At 41.6% G+C, this 18,617-nt stretch overlaps 1 protein-coding gene across 1 annotated transcript in view; it reads right to left on the bottom strand.

Annotated features, from left to right (window-relative positions):
• TMCC1 (transmembrane and coiled-coil domain family 1) overlaps positions 1–15,325 on the bottom strand; it is a 214,666-nt gene extending 199,341 nt beyond the window's left edge. The window contains exon 1 of the mRNA XM_027093858.1: positions 15,222–15,325. The gene's annotated coding sequence lies outside the window, so the exon portion shown is untranslated. The remainder of the gene's footprint in view (positions 1–15,221) is intronic.
• Positions 15,326–18,617: the final 3,292 nt, after the last annotated feature.

Here is an 18,617-nt window from a genome sequence, read left to right as displayed (position 1 = left end):
TAACATGAACAGCCAGTTCACAGAAAAGGAAATACAAATGATTATTATATAGATGAAAAGATCTTCAACCTCTCCCCTCAAAAAGGGCAATGTAAATTAAATCTATCAATATAATGTGATACCATTTTTTACCTGAGTGGTAAGATCAAAATGTCTGATATTGATAACACATCTAATTTGTAAGCAGTGTGGGGAAACAAGCACTCTTATAGATTGCTGATGGGAATGTAAACTGATTCCAACTCTTTAGAGTACAATGTGGAAATATCTATTAAAAATTTAATTACACCTATCTTTTCTATGGAACATGGATATTCAGCACAGCATTATTTGTAATAGAAAAAGTGCTAGACACTGTTAGTGGTCCACCCAACATCCATTTTTCCCTTCTACCTCCTTAATCAGAACTCAAATTTTGTTCAGGGTGGTTATTTGCCCAACCCCAAAAGATGACTCCTAATTGGCTGAAGCCAACTATGGCTATCACATTCTCTTTGCCAGATAATCACTTTCCAAAACACGCTGGAGGTCAGGGGCAGCAACATGACCCTCACTGAAATGTAAGATGGCGTACACAGCAGTGCTACTCAAACTATGGTTTGCTGATCCACAGCATCAGCATCACATGGGACCTCATTAGAAATACAAATTCTCAGGCCCCACTCTAAACCTATAGATTTCAGAATCTCTGTCAGTGGATCCAGGAATTCATATTTTAACAAGCTCCCTAGGTAAGTCTTACACACACTAAAATTCATGAAACACTGTTTAAGAGACTTCTGGGAATTATTTCCTTCCCATTTAAAATGACAGTCTTGGACTCCCCTGGTGGTGCAGTGGTTAAGAATCCGCCTGCCAACGCAGGGGACACGGGTTTGAGCCCTGGTCCGGGAGGATCCCACATGCCGCAGAGCAACTAAGCCCGTGCACCACAACTACTGAGCCTGCGCTCTAGAGCCCGCGACCCACAACTACTGAGGCTGCGTGCTGCAACTACTGAAGCCCGCACACCTAGAGCCCGTGCTCTGCAACAAGAGATGCCACTGCAATGAGAAGCCTGCACACCACAACAAAGAGTAGCCCCTTCTTGCCGCACCTAGAGAAAGCCTGAGTGCAGCAACAAAGACCCAACACAGCCAAAAATAAATAAATAAGTATAAAAAATTAATAAATAAAATGACAGTCTGAGCCCGCGACCCACAACTACTGAGGCTGCGTGCTGCAACTACTGAAGCCCGCGCGCCTAGAGCCTGTGCTCTGCAACAAGAGAAGCCACTGCAATGAGAAGCCCATGCACCGCAAAGAAAAGCAGCCCCCACTCGCCGCAACTAGAGAAAGCCTGTGCGCAGCAATGAAGACCCAACGCAGCCATAAATAAATAAATAAATAAAGTTATTAAAAAAAAAAAAGCTAAAGTCTTAGAAGGACCAACAGGACCAGCAACAACTGGAAGCTTAGAAATGGGCCCCACCTCAGACCTAAAAAATCAGAATCTGAAGTTTAACAAGAACACCCTAGGTAATTTATGTGCACATTAAAGTTTGAAAAGCACTTCCATAAGGCACCATAAGATAAGAACCTACCCTCCCCAACCCTTGCCATTCCTCATGCAAGCTTGTGTCTCAGGACCTTTACACTTGCCATTTGCTATGCCTGGAATGCTCTTCTCATATTTCTGCATTTCTCTCTCACCTCTTTCAAGACTTGACTCAAATGTGACCTTCTCTGTAAGGTTGTCTGTGACCACTAAATCCCTCCCCTCAATAAGCCCTATTCCTCTTTCCCATTTTTACTTTTCTCATCAGAACTTGTCATCATAGGTTAAAAAAACTACATTTTTACTTATTTATTTTGTTTATTCTATCTCCCCATATAACATATAAAATAAGCTCTATAAAGGCAGAGATTTTTGTCAGTTTTCTTCCCCAGTGCCTAGAACACAGTAAGCACTCAATAAATATTTTTAAGACATAAAATAAACAAATGAGGTCTCTCTTCAAAACACTACCCAAAAGATCTTGTAAAATGGTTCCTTACCATACAAACCAACATTTTCTCAGCATTACATTACACAGATCCACTTTTTATAATATAATGAGCACCTACTATATAATTAGGCACTATAAACACTAATGTCCAACCATGATTAAAAATGGAGATTTAAAAATCTGATTCATACAACCTAAGTGTCCATTATCGGATGAATGGATAAAGAAGTTGTGGCACATATATACATGGAATATTACTCAGCGATAAAAAGAAACGAAATTGAGCTATTTGTAATGAGGTGGATGGACCTAGAGTCTGTTATACAGAGTGAAGTAAGTCAGAAAGAGAAAAACAAATACCATATGTTAACACATATATATGGAATTTAGGAAAAAAAATATGTCATGAAGAACCTAGGGGTAAAACAGGAATAAAGACACAGACCTACTAGAGAATGGACTTGAGGATATGGGGAGGGGGAAGGGTAAGCTGCGACAAAGCGAGAGAGTGGCATGGACATATATACACTACCAAACGTAAGGTAGATAGCTAGTGGGAAGCAGCCGCATAGCACAGGGAGATCAGCTCGGTGCTTTGTGACCACCTAGAGGGGTGGGATCGGGAGGGTGGGAGGGAGGGAGACGCAAGAGGGAAGAGATATGGGAACATATGTATAACTGATTCACTTTGTTATAAAGAAGAAACACACCATTGTAAAGCAATTATACTCCAATAAAGATGTAAAAAAAAAAGAAATTAAAAAAAAAATCTGATTCATGACTGGGCTGTACCATCAAAAAGTTTGCAGAAATAAAACCTGAGTCTTTGAGTGAAAATAAAACAGATATGCCTACAGCTCTCTCAATGCAATAACAATCCTTTATATTGATAAAACAGTCTTCCAAATTTTTTCATCTGATTCTCAACAATCCAATAAGGTTTGTGTAAAGCAAGCACCGATAACACATTTTAGAGATGAGAAAACAAACACTCTTTAACTCTCAAAGTATGGCCATAATAATGTCAAAACTGGGACTGAAGTCTCTCAATATTTAGTCCAAAACTCTACAATATCACACCTCCTCTTGCAAATGATACTGAACGAGACTATAAAATCATATAGCCATATATTATGCTGAAGACAGTGAGCTTTCCCAAACCACCCAGTGCCTATGCAGAATGGGAGCAAACAAACTCATTAAAGTCACAACCTCGAGTTGAGGAATAAGGATTCGGACTGCTTCTTCCTGTTACTTTATAAGGTTAACCCAGAGTCCAATGACATTCACCAAGAATATAAGAAATGAGGGGCTTCCCTGGTGGTGCAGTGGTTGAGAGTCCGCCTGCTGATGCAGGGGACACGGGTTCATGCCCCAGTCCGGGAAGATCCCACGTGCCGCGGCGGCTGGGCCCGTGAGCCATGGCCGCTGAGCCTGCTCATCCGGAGCCTGTGCTCCGCAACGGGAGAGGTCACAACAGTGAGAGGCCCGCGTACCGCAAAAAAAAAAGAAATGAGCTTGTTATATTGCACATCAAGAAAGTTATTCCTGGGACTTCCCTGGTGGTCCAGTGTGTAAGACTCTGTACTTCCACTGCAGGGGGCAAAGGTTCAATCCCAAGGAAATAAGATCCCGCATGCCTCGCGGCACAGCCAAACAAAAATAAAGTTATTACTGAGCTATGATGACTGCTAGAAAAAAGGAAGAATAGGAGAAAGTAAGATGGAATAAATGAGAACTGAGTTCTACTGAGGAAAGAGTCAGCGTTATAATATGATGTCATACTGCTGAGTGCCTAAGTGATGCAATTTTGCAACAGAAGAAAAAAGACATACCTCCTCAAAATCCCAGCACAATGGCTTTCTTTTCTTTGCATAGATGAGGATCAACAGTTGTAATCCAATGTTTCCCAAAAATTTATTTTTAAAAAAGACAGAGAAGGCTTCCCTGGTGGCGCAGTGGTTGAGAGTCCACCTGCCGATGCAGGGGACACGGGTTCGTGCCCGGGTCCGGGAAGATCCCACATGCCGCGGAGCGGCTAGGCCGGTGAGCCTGTGCGTCCGGAGCCTGTGCTCCACAACGGGAGAGGCCACAACAGTGACAGGCCCGGGTACCACAAAAAATAAATAAATAAATAAATAAAAAGACAGAGAAGTAGAAGATCCATATAAAAAGAAATTTAATCTGGGAAGATGGAGACTGTCTTCTCAATCTTATGCTCAAGAGCAGCTGTTCACCAACTGTCAGCATCTTAATAAAGTGCTGTCGAGTAAAGAGAGTAATACCTGCTGTAACAGAGGAGCTAGAAGAGAGTCTTAAGAGTCTATTACTCTCAAGAGAGTAATACCTGTTGGAACAGAGGAGCTAGAAGAGAAAAAAATACTACTGAATGCAAACGTCTGGCTAGCAAACAATTACCAGTTGTTACTCTGCAACATTTTTCAGGTTGATATAGTGAACATCAGAAGATCACATGGAGGTAACACAAGTGACCTAGCCCAGTCAGACTGGGGTTATCAATGACAGCAGCAATCCAGCTCTCTGATTAATAATAAATAAGCAATAAAGAAAATATAGAAATCTATTTCATGTTTTTTATTGCAAGATGATGGTCATATCATACAACCAAACATAGGCAAATAATATTGCCAAAAACACCAAAGCACTCTAGTGCCTTATAAAACAAATACTGTAGAACTACCAATGCAGATGTCTATGTCAGCAAAAAATACAGAATAATCATGCAAAAAATACATATTTAGGTCTCACAGAAAAGCAAAGTTAATGTGGAAACTGAGGGACATCAAAGTTAATTTAACACATAGGGTGATTTTGTGTACCCCTGTTAGGTATCTTACAGAATTTGTTATATTTTGGCGGCAAATTAAGGTAGTGTTTCCTAATACCTGCCATATCACCACATTTCTATCACACTACAAATTATAGAATATATAGAAGGCGGAAATGAAATACAATTGACCCTTGACCAACATGGATTTCAACTGTACAGGTCCACTCATACATGGATATTTTTTGATGGTAAATATTACAGTACTACGCAGTTCATGGCTGGTCAAATCCGAGGATGCACAGGAACCTTAGATACAGAGGGCCAACTATAAATTATATGTGGATTAACTCCTGCACTGCTCAAGGGTCAACTGTACATTGAATGGCATTAACAGAAGATAGGGACAATGCATTAGAAAGGATTAGTGAATGTAAAGACATAACAACAGCAACTATCCAAAATGAAACCTGGAATACAAGAAGAAGAAAAAGAGCAGAGCATCAGTGACCTATGGGACAAACTCAAGGAACCTAATAATATACGTATAATTAGAATCTTGGGTGTGTATGGGAGTGGAGGAAGTTTGAAAAAATAATATACAAAAATTTGCCAAATTTGATGAAGACCATATACCCACAGAGCCAAGAAGCTCAATAAACACCAAGTACAAGAAACATGAAGAAAATGAAAATTCCAACAAGGAATAACCAAAGTCAAAATGCTTAAAATCAGAGATACAGAGGAAAAAATCTTAAAAGCAGGTAGAGGAATACAAAATGGGAGAAAACATTTGAAAATCATATATCTGATAAGTAATTAATATCCAGAATATAGAAAGAACGCCTACAAATCAATGATCATAAAAAAAAATCCAATTCAAAATGGGCAAAGGACTTGAAAAAGACATTTATCCAAAAATATATGAATGGCCAATTAGCACATGAATGATGCTCAACATAACTTATCAAGAAAACACAAATCAGGGGTTCCCTGGTGGCGCAGTGGTTGAAAGTCCGCCTGCTGATGCAGGGGACACGGGTTCGTGCCCAGGTCTGGGAAGGTCCCACATGCCGTGGAGCGGCGAGGCCCGTGAGCCATGGCCACTGGGCCTGCGCGTCCAGAGCCTGTGCTCCGCAACGGGAGAGGCCACAACGGTGAGAGGCCTGCATACCGCAAAAAAAAAAAAAAAAAAAAGAAAACACAAATCAAAACCACAATGAGATACCACCTCATACTCATTAGGATGGCTACTATCCCAAAACAAACCAAACAAACAAAAACAGAAAATAACAATGTTGGCAAGGATGTGGAGAAACTGGGACCCTTATGCACTGTTGGTGGGAACATAAAACATTCCACCTTTCCACAGCCGCTATGGAAAACAGTATGGCAATTCTTCAAAACTTAAACACAGCATTACCATATGATCCAGCAATTCCACTTCTGGGTATAAACTCAAGAGAATTAAAAGCAAGATCTGAAATAGGTATCTGTACATCTCTGTTCACAGCAGCATGAAGCACAATAGCTAAAACATAAAAACAAGCCAAGTGAAAACAAAACAAAGAACAACCCAAGTGAAAACAAAACAAACAAACAAAACAACCCAAGTGAAAACAACAGATGAATGGATAAGCTAAATGTGGTGTATACCTACAATGGAATATTATTTGGTCTTAAAAAAGGAAGGAAGTTCCAACATATGCTACAACATGCATGAACTTTGACAACATTATGCTAAATGAAACAAGCCAGTCACAAAAGGACAAATACTATATGATTCCACTTATATGAAGTACTAAGAGTACTCAAAATCATAAAGACAGAAAGTAGATTGGCAGTTGCCAGGGGCTGGAGGGAGGGGGGAATGGGGAGTTATTGTTTAATAGGTATAGCATTTCAGTTCTGCAAGATGAAAAGCGTTCTGGAGATAGATGGCTGTAATGTTCACAAAATGATATAAATGTACTTAATACCACTGAACAGTACTTAAGATGATTAACATGGTAAATTTTATGTTACGGTAACTTTATGTTATACCAGAATTTTTAAAAATTGAAAGAAAAATGAAAGGCAGCCAGAAGAAAACAATCGCACATTATGTACACAGGGATAAAGACAAGAATGACAGCCAACTTCTTATTGGAAAGAATGCAGGCCAGAAGACAGTGAAGCAACATCTCTAAAGTACTGAAACAAAAAACAAACAAACAAAAAGACTGCCAGCCAAGAATTCTATATCCAGCGAAAACAGCCTCTATAAATCAAGGCAAATTAAAGACTTCTTCAGACATACAAAAATCCATGAAAGGATTCATTGCCAGCAAATCTGCACCACAAGAAATGTTAAAAGAAGTCCGTCTTTCAGAAGGAAAATGTACCAGGTAGAAGTCTATAACTACAAAGAAAAATGAAGAGCACTGGAAATGGTAAATAGAATACACATACAGTACTTGACAAAGGCTTTAATTACAATGAGATAGCAGATTCACCTACATTATTAAAATAAAGGGTTAGGGTTAACACTAACAAGATACACATATCATAATACACGTATCTTCCAAAATGCCTGTCTTCCAAAATAAAGTACCTTGATTAACCGAACTCATTTCCCATCACACATTTCTGTAAATTACAGAGTCAATATTATCTTTTTTATAAAAAGAAACCCCAAGGTACAAGTTATTTGTCCAGTAATAGTGAGTCTCTTAGAGAAGTGAAATTAAAATATTCCTGGTTCCAGTCCAGTGTTCTATTACACAAACCCTTTTAAAGGGCCTGCCTACAGACAGTTCCCTGGAATAAAGTATGATGGCAGTTAATATATAATTTATCTATTTTCCATCATCTCCAGGGAACCCCAGAGTCACTTAGAAGCTACAAAGACAGCAAAGAATGTTCCTTGCTTCCAAGAAGTCTGAAAAACAATATTAGCTTTTAATAAATTGGTCAGGTTACCCCAAATTGGCAAAAGAAGAAAACATTTGCCAAGTCTTCTTGAGGAAAATGAATTTATCAAAGCAAAGGTGTCAAAGCAGTAACAGCAAAACAAAGCTTCAGGGTTGGGTGCTGAAATAGGAAAAAGAAAACACTAATATTTAATGCCACTCTATTATAGTCCAAACCTCAAAGGGAATGTGGTTAGTAAGAATAAAACCTCTGTAAAATCACTGATGCCAAACAGACTACAGAATGGGAATCTTGCCTACTATCCCTCTGAATACAAAATGTTAAACACAATTCATACACTCAGATTCCTTGAGACCACAGGCAGATCTTATAATCCAACTTCACAGTGAGTGAATCTCACTCTCAGAAAGACTAAATGGTACACAGCATAATTCAGGATATTCCTCTAACAGAATTCTAGGGGAAAGCTACTGCTGTTACCCTATCTGGACCAACATTCTTTACTCTGTAAAGACAAAAGGAAAATTATGTGATTTCATAATGAATATCATGGCAAGAGAAAGTAGCATTCTTTCAGCACTTTACTCCAAGTAAGCCAACAGGTAACTGTCCTCCTAATATAAAAATAAAATTTATCAAAAGAAATATTATTAGTTATAAACCCAAGAGAATTTAAAACGTATGTTCAAACAAAAACTTATACACGAATGTTCATAACAGCATTATTCATAATTTCCAAAAAGTGAAAACAATGCAAATGTCCATCACTGATGAATGATTCAACAAAATGTGATCTATCCATACAATGAATTATTATTCAGCCATAAGAAAGACATTAAGTACTGAAACATGCTACAACATAGATGAACCTTAAAAACATTAAGTAAAAGAGGGCTTCCCTGTCGGCGCAGTGGTTAAGAATCCGTCTGCCAATGCAGGGGACATGGGTTTGATCCCCGGTCCGGGAAGATCCCACATGCCGCGGTGCAACTAAGCCCGTGCACCACAACTACTGAGCCCGCGCGTCTAGAGCCCGCGCTCTGCAGCAAGAGAAGCCACCGCCATGAGGAGCCCGTGCACAGGAACGAAGACCCAACGCAGCCAACAAAAAATAAATAGTAAAGATAAATAATTTTTTTAAAAATTAAGTAAAAGAAGCCAGAAACAAAAGGCCATATGTTATATGATTTCATTTAAATGAAATGTACAGAACAGACAAACCAATAGGGACAAAAATCAGACTAGTGATTGCCAGAGGATGAGGAAAGGAACTGCTTAACGGATACGAGGTTTCATTTTGGGATGATGAAAATATTCTGGATCTAGACAGTGGTGGTGGTGGTGGCTGCACAACATTGTGAATGTACTAAAAGCCTCTGAACCACACATTTTAAATGGTGAAAATGATGAATTTTATGTTATGTGAATTTTACCTCAGTAGGAAAAAAGAAGTATTTTCTAAGTATTAGTTATTTAGTACCTGTATCTCTCACTACTTAACCAAATGCTGTGTTCATAAAAATCTTTCAAAAACACTTTTTAAAAATTTAATATAAAAAAAAAAATAAAAAAAATAAAAATTTAATATACTGACATTCTAGAAAAGAATAGAGACAGTACACGGATCACTGGTTGTCAGGGGCTGGTGAGGGGGGAGTTAAATAGGTGAGGCACAAGTTTTTTAGAGCACTGAAACTACTCTATATGACACTGTAATGCTGAATATAAGATATTAAAAGTTTGTCAAAACCCATAGAACTTTAAAGCACAAAGAATAAACCTTAATGTGTGCAAATTTTGAAACAATCATTTGAGAGATAAAGAGATCTCAGCATGGAATGTAGAATGCAATAAAACAATCTAAATCTATTACACATATGAAACAACCTCATTTGGGGGTGGAGGAATAAGGTGCTGACCCCTAAGTAATGATGGAAATAAGTGGAGTCTATCAGTCTAAAGGCAAAAGGAACTATCCATAAGCACTGTACTCTAGTTGATAAAGTATTTTCCCACAGGGGGACAGATTAACAATTCTCAAACCACTTCACATGAATACTGGAACTGAAGAATTAAGTAAATGGATGCCAGAGGGTGGGAGCCAGGTTTCTCACTGGTGGAGTGGAAGAGGTTACAATGATCCATGTGGTAAGGAATTAGCGTTAGAAATATCAGTATGAATTCATGTTTAGCTTAATAGACAAATGGCTACATACAGAAATATTTATAGATATGTGTATATACACAGCTTAATATATACACCCATCTCCTTGCTCTGTCACTCAGACTGCCTAGAAGCAACAACACTCTGGTAGCAACCAGCACATCTAGCACCCAAATCTTGGTTTCAAATACCATTTTCCAACACAAGGAACTAGAGCTCCTTAGAAAAATGACTGTACGACTGAGGAATGACACATAAAAGATGAGCCTGAAGCATTTTATGTTGCCAAAAAGAAAGTATTCACACACAAAGGGGAGGGATACAGGAGCCAACTGAAAGGGCTCCCAGTGGCCAAAGCTGGACAATTTGAGCAATGATATTTATGTAGATACTCTACCTTTAAGGAGGTAGAGCATAACTCATCACTCACCAAGTGTGGGCTATGCATAGTGACTTTCTTCCAGAGTATAGTATAGAAAGGGAGGCACAAAAGGGTAGCTTTACAGTGGAGAAAACAAACACTAGCACAAGTTAAGTGATGAAGGTTAACAGTAACACTGATAAGTCATATGTACTCTTGATATGTGATGAGAATGGCACTTTACCTCTGTGGTCTTCCTTCCAAAATCATATTACATCAGTCTAACCATTAGAAAAACATCACACAAATGTCCAATTGAAAGACATTTTACAAAAATACCTGATCAGTTATCTTCAAAATTGCCAAGGTCGTTAAAAACAAGGAAAGTCTGATATATTGCCTCAACCAAGAGAAGCTAAGGAGACATGACTATTAAATGTAATGTGGCATGCTGAATGGGATCCTGGAACACAAAAAAGGACATTAAAGAAAAAACTGTGGAACTCTGAATAAAGTATAGACTTAGTAACAATGCATCAATATTGATTAATTGTGACATATGTAACACACTAATGTAAGATGTTAATAATTGGGTGTGGGAAACCGGGTGTGGGATAGACAGGCACTCTCTGTACTATCTCTACAATAATTCACTAAATCTAACACTGCTCTAAATAAAACATTTATTATTTTTTAATTTTTTTTGCGGTACGCGGGCCTCTCACTGTTGTGGCCTCTCCCGTTGGGGAGCACAGGCTCCGGACGCGCAGGCTCAGCGGCCATGGTTCACGGGCCCAGCCGCTCCGCGGCATGTGGGATCCTCCCGGACCGGGGGACGAACCCGTGTCCCCTGCATCAGCAGGCGGACTCTCAACCACTGCGCCACCAGGGAAGCCCCTAAAACATTTATTTTTAAAGTTTATTTTTATAAAGTTGTAAACATTTATATATGGTCTTGGCCCTCAAGAAGCTTGTTGTCTCATTGTGAGGTAAGATACATGCTCATGAAAGAAGTATAAAATACAAAAGTAAGAAAATATTAAATTGAGAAATACAGATATAAGTATTTAGGAATATGGAGAAGGTCTACAAGTGTAAGGGAAAACTTCATCAAGGAGGTAAAACTTAAGTTTGTACCTTAAAATGTACTTCAGGGTACCAAAGTAAAAAAGAACGATGATAAATTGGTACACTTACAAGAAACAGAAGGGTGAAGAAGCAAGGAAAAACTAAAAGAAATGAAAGTATTTAGCCCTGAAAAGTGAAGACTTAAATAAGAGGCATAAGAGCAGTGTTCAAATACTTCAAGGGTCATGTAACAGAACTAACAGAGTTACATCATATGCCCATTTAACTTACTAGCTGACCTCTGGTAAAATGTGACCAACACTCAAGGACAAAGAGAGTGACAGCTGCTCTACAGAGCCACAACAGGAAATGCCAATTTGGAAAGACAGGAAGCAGGGGGCCAAGTTCTTCTCTACAACTTTCAGAGGACAGTGTGCATGTGAGCCCAATGAAGCAGAAACTTCGATTCAAATCCTGCAAACATTTATTGACCACTTACCATGTGCCAGATGCTTCCATACATATTATCTCATTTAATATTCATAACATATCGATAAACATTTATTAATGTTTTGTATTTATACATTAACAGTCTCAATGTACAAATACAGTAAAAGTAATCCTGCAAGAAAGCAGGAACACATTAAAATTCCCCACCATCCCCCACTCTCTGATAAGCATTTGATAGCTCTTAAAAGGCAAAATTTTTTTGAAGGCCTACATATCTACATAATTTTCTCCCTCTTGCTCCTTCCTTCAGTCAAGCTTAGTGGCTCTCGGTCTGTAAAATGCTTAAGAACTAAATAATTATAAATGCAAAAACATGCACACTGCGCTTTTTAAACAATTTAAGGGATTTTCAAATACAGTTTTCATCTTATGTAATTTTTGTCTTAAGCACTGACTTTAGAGCCAAATCCTGTGGATGAGGTGCAGCCCCATCTCAGGCTTATTCCATGGGCACTGTAAGGCAGCATCAGGGAAAGGAGGTAGAGAGGCTGACTCCTACTGCAACATGAAGAAGAACATTCTAACAACAATCAGAGCTATCTAAAAATGGCACGGGCTACCTCAAAGTAATGAATTTTCTGTCATCAAGGGTGTTCAAACAGAGGCTGAAAAATCACTGAGAACATTTGAGAAGAGGGCAATTGGGTAAGAAGCTAAAACCTCTTCCAAATCTTAGATTCTATAATGGGGAGACTTTTAAAACCTGACAGGTGGGCAATCTAGCTGAGAACAACAAAATGAAGAAAGACACCAAGGCAAGAATGACATGGTATGTGGAAAAGCCCAATGCTGGGGAAACACAGAAGCTCATTTCCATCAGCAGATGCCTGTATTTGCTATTTCATCTGCCAGGAAAGCTCTTCCATCTCTTAGGCCACAGCTCAAACATCTTCTCCTCTTTGAGGCCTCCCCACCACCCCCACCAGTCACTCACTTGTCATATCAGCTTGTTTTATTTTCTTCATGGTTCACGTTAGGAGTCAGCAAACTTTTTCTTTAAAGGGCCAGATCACAGGCCAAATCCAGCTTGCCCTATGTTTTTGTATGGCCTATGAGCTAAGAATGGTTTTTACATTTTTAAATGGTTGAAAAAAATCAAAAAGCAGAATTCAAACGTTTTGTGACACGGGAAAATTGTATGAAATTAAAATTTCAACGTCCAAAGTTTAATGAGAACACAGACACACTCGTTCATGTACTGTACTGCCTGTGGCTGCTTTTGCACTAAAACAAGACAGTTGAGTAGCTGCAACGGAGACTGTATGACCCATAAAGCCTAAAATATTTAGTTTCTGGTCTTTTACAGAAAAAGTTTGCTAATCACTAATTTGTAGCATTACCTGAAATTATCTCTATTTGCTTATTTGCTATCCTCATTCTCACACACACAGAATAAAGCTCCATGAGGGCAGGGACTCTGCCCCCCACTGTTGCTCAGTACTTACCTAGAAAAAAATCCTGGAACAAAATAAGGGCTCAACAAATACTTGACTGATAAATTAATGAGTGATCCATAAATACCACTCTGAGGAGTTCAAACTTAAGCCTTCAGCCATTATAGGTTTTGTACATATATGACAGGCAAAAGAAAAGGGGAAATATTCCAGTAGAGGGGAGCAAAGAGTTTTAAAGTAATGGTGGTCATCAATTAGTCCAGGTTATTGGGTTTCTTCATTAAATTGTACAGGTTTTTTGTGCTCATAAAAGATTCTCTCAACTACTGTAAGGTGTCACAACACTGTCAGCTGACTGTGCTTCTGTTTATCATAAGATGCAAATACTCTGAGAAATCTCATTTCCTATACCTGGTACACAGCAGCCACACCATGCCAAAGCTTAATAAGTACTCATAATTTTAATAGATCTAGATCACGTGCTAATGAATTTTTAATATCTGAATCCTTCCTATGCTGCTGATCATCAATCTATTCTGTAAGCAGCTGAAAACTCTTCAGAAATTAAAAGGTTACCGCCCACAGACCAGAAGCAGCTTTATAATCTTTCTATACTAGCCAGAGAGTGGGTGTGTGATTTCAAAAAAAAATACAGGTCAACTCTGTCCGTAGAGGACAAGGTATTGTTGCATTAAAATCCCACCCATAAGCATCATTTGTTACACACTAGTAAAACTACCACCTACTCATAATCCAAGTCTCACTCTTCCAATACAAGTGAAGAAAAAAATGTATCTACCTCCTGGAGGAATCTTGTCATTAACACATTAACATTTTCATAAGGTTCTCTCCTTCCAGGCTTTGCAACAATTTCTATACACAGGTACTTCAAAGACAAGGATTTGGTTTAGTCAATAACTTCCAAATGTAAGATACTGGTCAGACGGCATAAACAAATCAAAGTTTTGCTTTATTCTAAAGCAGCTACCTGCTTTTTAATTTAGGAATTCAGACCTTTCATAGAGATGCTTATGGTACAGGTACCTCTGATAAGTATGTCAGACTTAACAGCAACCATTTTGGATTAAGACAAGTGTGTGTTCATCTTCCTTTCCTCTATGACAAGTCAGGATGAAAAGGCAGCCTGCAAAAGCACTGGCTAAGATCTACCAAGACTAATGTGTAAAGTGTCACCAAAGAAGAGAGGGGAAATCAGCCAACAGTTTAAGTGGGCTGCTTCAAGAAACTACTGCAGATTCACCTGGGGGATGTTCAACATCAATGTTAGCGATGAACCAAACCAACCCCTGGACAAACACTACACATACCTTTGCTTAAGCTGAAAAAGCTGGGGTCTGCAAGCTATAAATGGATCTCTGGCCCTTTAGAGAAGGTGCAACTCACTGAGCCCCTCTTCCCTTCCTAAAAGGGTTAATAAAAGGCACCTGGGACCCAGCCCAGACTCGCATGCCACCGCGCACCACCAATTCCCCCCGTTTCCAGAACTGCCGGCTCCCTCCTCCCCTCAAACGACAAGTTCAAAATCAAAACAAAAGGTGCAAAACTGCTTTCAGGTGGCAACGGCTAAGCCCCAGTGGCCAACTTCTAGGGACGCCAGGGCAAGCGAGGGCTCGTAGGATCCCCGACCCCCTAGAGCCAGCTTCCAGACAGTCCTTCGGGCCTCGGCCCACCTCCTCACACGTCCCTCCCTCCCCGCGGCCCTGGATGGGGTGCTGGGAAGGGGGCGAGGCGAAGGGGAGGGGAGAGAAACCCCAGGGTCAAAATGACAGCGGAACGGGCCAGGAGAGGAAAGAGGCCCGGAGGGATGCTGGGGGTCGAGCCCTAGGCCCAGGGCTTCAGCCCCGAACGGTGGCGACCAAGGGTCCCACCCGCCCCAGGCCGCAAGCGGGAGGCCCGGGCCGCGTCGGCGGCGCCGCCCGGCCACGCTCCCCTCACAACTCTCCCCTCCCGGGCCACAGGGGCCGTTGAGGGGCCGCGGCCGCCGCCAGCGTCGGAGGCGGGGGCACTCACTCACCGGCGGGGAGGGGAGGAGCAGCCGGCGTCTCCGCCAGCGCCGTCGCTCGCGCTCAAGCACCGGCTCCTGCCGCTGCGGCCGCCGAGCCCGGTCCATCCCCCCCCAACCACCCCCCTCCCGGCCCTCCCCCCGCGCCGCCTCAGCCGCCTCAGCCGCCGCCTCCGCAGCCGCCGCAGTCGCCACAGCCTCCTCAGTCCCAGCACGGGAGCGCGAACCGGCGCGAGGAGGCGAGAGCGCGCGCGCCCGCCGCCACCACCCACAACCTCCGCCCCCGGCAGGCGGCGCACGCGCGAGGCGGCGGCGGGCGCGCGCACGCTGCAGGGGGGGCACGGCCCCGAAAGACGTGGCCCCGCCCACCCACGCGGTGCCGGGGGCCTGGGCTGTTTCGCTACAGGTTAGCTCTTCACCGCCTAAAGCTATGGGAACCGAGTTCCTCTGGCCTGGCCCCGATTTCTGAGAGCGAAGGGCCACGGCAGCTCAGGTGTGAGCGGATTTCTGACCGCCGCTCCGGGTCCCTCACCTGTTCTGCTTACCTTCAATCGTAAGGCCTTCTTTCCTCCTCGGATCCAGCAGGTTTTCGGCCGCTGCTGGCAGGGGCTTATTACTATTTCACGTCCGCTTTTACCACTCAAGGGAACACAAGCAGCTATCAGCCTACCCCTTTATTACTGCATTTTCCTAATTCATTTATTCGTTCATCGCTTATGTATTGAGGCTCCTTCCGTGTGCTAGGCCCTGTATGAGTTACTGGAAGTACAACGTGGGGATAAAGAGTCATGAAGTTAGAACCCGTGGAGAAGGAAAACGTTAAAGGGAGGATCACAAAAAAATTAAAATTTGCAAATAGTAAAATCTCTTCTGAGAGGTGCATGGTGCTAAGAGAGCCTGTATTAGGGGGAGGAAGGAAGGAGATTGATTCAGGCAAGGATTTTCCAGCTGGAATCTGAAGGCTGACTTGGAGAGACTTAATTATGTCCAAGGGATGAGAGCTTGGCGTGGCCGGAATGGGCCACTGAATGTGGAGTGGAGTGTGAGTCGGGGCAGGGGACCAGTTAGGAGGCTGCCTTAACAGTCAAAGCAAGGTAGACTGGTGGTAGAGAAGAGTCCTTTTTAGGGAGTTAATGGACAGGACTTGATAGATTGATTAAGATTGAGGCCAAGGAGGTGGCAAGGTTGACTGTTAGATTTGAGGTTGGTGGGGATGTATCTGTAGATCTCAGGAGCTCTTGAAGAAGGCCGTTGAGGAAAGTAACTCAGAATGGATGATAAATGTAAAAGCTAAAACTATTAAGTAAATTTCTAGATAAAAACATACAGAAAAAAGTCTTTGTGATTATGACATAGGCAAATATTTCTTAGGACACAGAAAGCATGAACCATAAAAGAAATGATTCATAAGTTGAACTTAATCAAAATTTTAAACTTTTGTTCTTTGAAAGACACCATAAAGAAAATGAAAAGGCAAGCCATAGATGGCAAGGGGGATTTGGAGTACAATATATTTGACAAAAAAACTTGAATCCAGAATATATAAAGAACTCTTATAAGTGAATAGTAAGACAACCCAAAAAACAATGGGCAAAAGATTTTAATAAACACTTCACTGAAGAAGATATAAAAATGGCAAGTAAGGGACTTCCCTGGTGGTCCAGTGGGTAAGACTCCAAGCTCCCAATGCAGGGGACCTGGGTTTGATCCTGGTCGGGGAACTAGATCCAACATGCATGCCGCAAGTAAGAGTCCACATGCCGCAACTAAGAAGCCCACGTGCCGCAGTGAAGATCCCGCATGCTGCAACTAAGACCCGGCGCAGCCTAAATAAATAAATATTTTCTTTAAGTGGCCAATAAGCAACAAAAAGACGTTCAGTATCTTTTGTCATCCAGGGATTTGCAAACTAAAACCACAAGGAGATGCCTCTACACCCTCATTACAGTAGCTAGAATTAAAAAGATTGATGACCCAGCAACCACATTCCTACACATATCCTTAACTATACTTAAGCTCCAAATAAAGATAATAACAAAGTCATACTTCCACCTAACATGACACAATTAACCTGCATACAACCAAAACACATATAACACTTTCCACAAAAGAGGATGCAGCACTTTCCTGGTGGTGCAGTGGTTAAAACTCCGCCTGCCAACACAGGGGACACAGGTTCGAGCCCTGGTCCGGGAAGGTCCCACATGCCATGGAGCAACTAAGCCCGTGTGCCACAACTACTGAGCCTGTGCTCTAGAGCCCACAAGCCACAACTACTGAAGCCTGCACAGCTAGAGCCCGTGCTCTGCAGCAAGAGATGCCACTGCAATGAGAAGCCTGCACAACGCAATGAAGAGCAGCACCTGCTCTTGCTGCAACTAGAGAAAGCCTGCACGCAGCAACGAAGACCCAACACAGCCAAAAGTAAATAAATAAAATAAATTAAAAAACAAAAGAGGATGCAAACTTCTTGGGTGATATTCCCTTTCTGCTTTTGACATCCTGTAACTTAGTACTGTGCTATAAAGTTAACTGTATTATTAATACATCTCCGTTGTGCAGCAGCAATCAAATCTTTGCCTGTTGATTGAGAAGCATGAGATTCCCCAAAAGACCAAATGACAACCTCAACTTCCAATTTAACAAACATTTTTGTGTCTCCTGATGGAAACCTTTTTCCCTTTGGAACTAAGACCTCTAGACTAGCAGAGCTTCTGGCCATTTCTCCTTCCAGGCAAAATGAGCAACCAGGTGCACTGCTTGAGGTTTTGCCAAAAGGTAGGCTATTCCTTCACTGTTATTCTTCAAGGGTATCCCAGAAAGGGGCTGCAGCGCTGCAGCAGTCTGTTTTCACCGAGCCTGCATATTGTATGGGACCTGTGTAAACCAGGCTGTAAACCACGACTGAATTTTCTCTTCCCCAGTCTGCTGGTCATAGAGGATGCCCCATGAGACTGTAGGTGTGGGCTGAGAGGGAGAAGACAGTGCAGCAGGAGCAGTGGCCGTGGGCATGTGGGCCACTTCTTCACACAATTTACTTGTGCCTTATGTGTGCTCATTCAAGCCCAGTCTCATACATGCCACTTCACTGAAAATGGAGCGCAGCTGGGCATGCACAACTTTATAGCTTGTGGATCAGACAACACCCAGCTCATTCGTGATGGGCAGCTCCAGTCACATGGTAACTTGATGGCTCATGGTTGAGTTCAGTCTCTGTTAAGGCTCTGTAGCAAGCCAAAGGCTGTTTCTCAAAAAGAGAGTAGTGGGACCTCCCTGGTGGCACAGTGGTTATTGCATATATAGTATACCCTAATGAAGTTATTGTTAAAAAAGAATTCATTTGATGGGATTTATAGCAGGTTAGAAACAGAAGAACAGAGGATTAGTGAACTAAAAGACATGCAGCAG

Source organism: Aethalodelphis obliquidens, unplaced genomic scaffold, assembly GCF_003676395.1.
Source record: "Aethalodelphis obliquidens isolate GAN/ISIS:26980383/991018 unplaced genomic scaffold, ASM367639v1 scaffold86, whole genome shotgun sequence".
Taxonomy (NCBI): Eukaryota; Metazoa; Chordata; class Mammalia; order Artiodactyla; family Delphinidae; genus Aethalodelphis; species Aethalodelphis obliquidens.
Note: the sequence above shows the minus strand (reverse complement) of the source record. Positions and strands in the feature narration are given on the sequence as shown.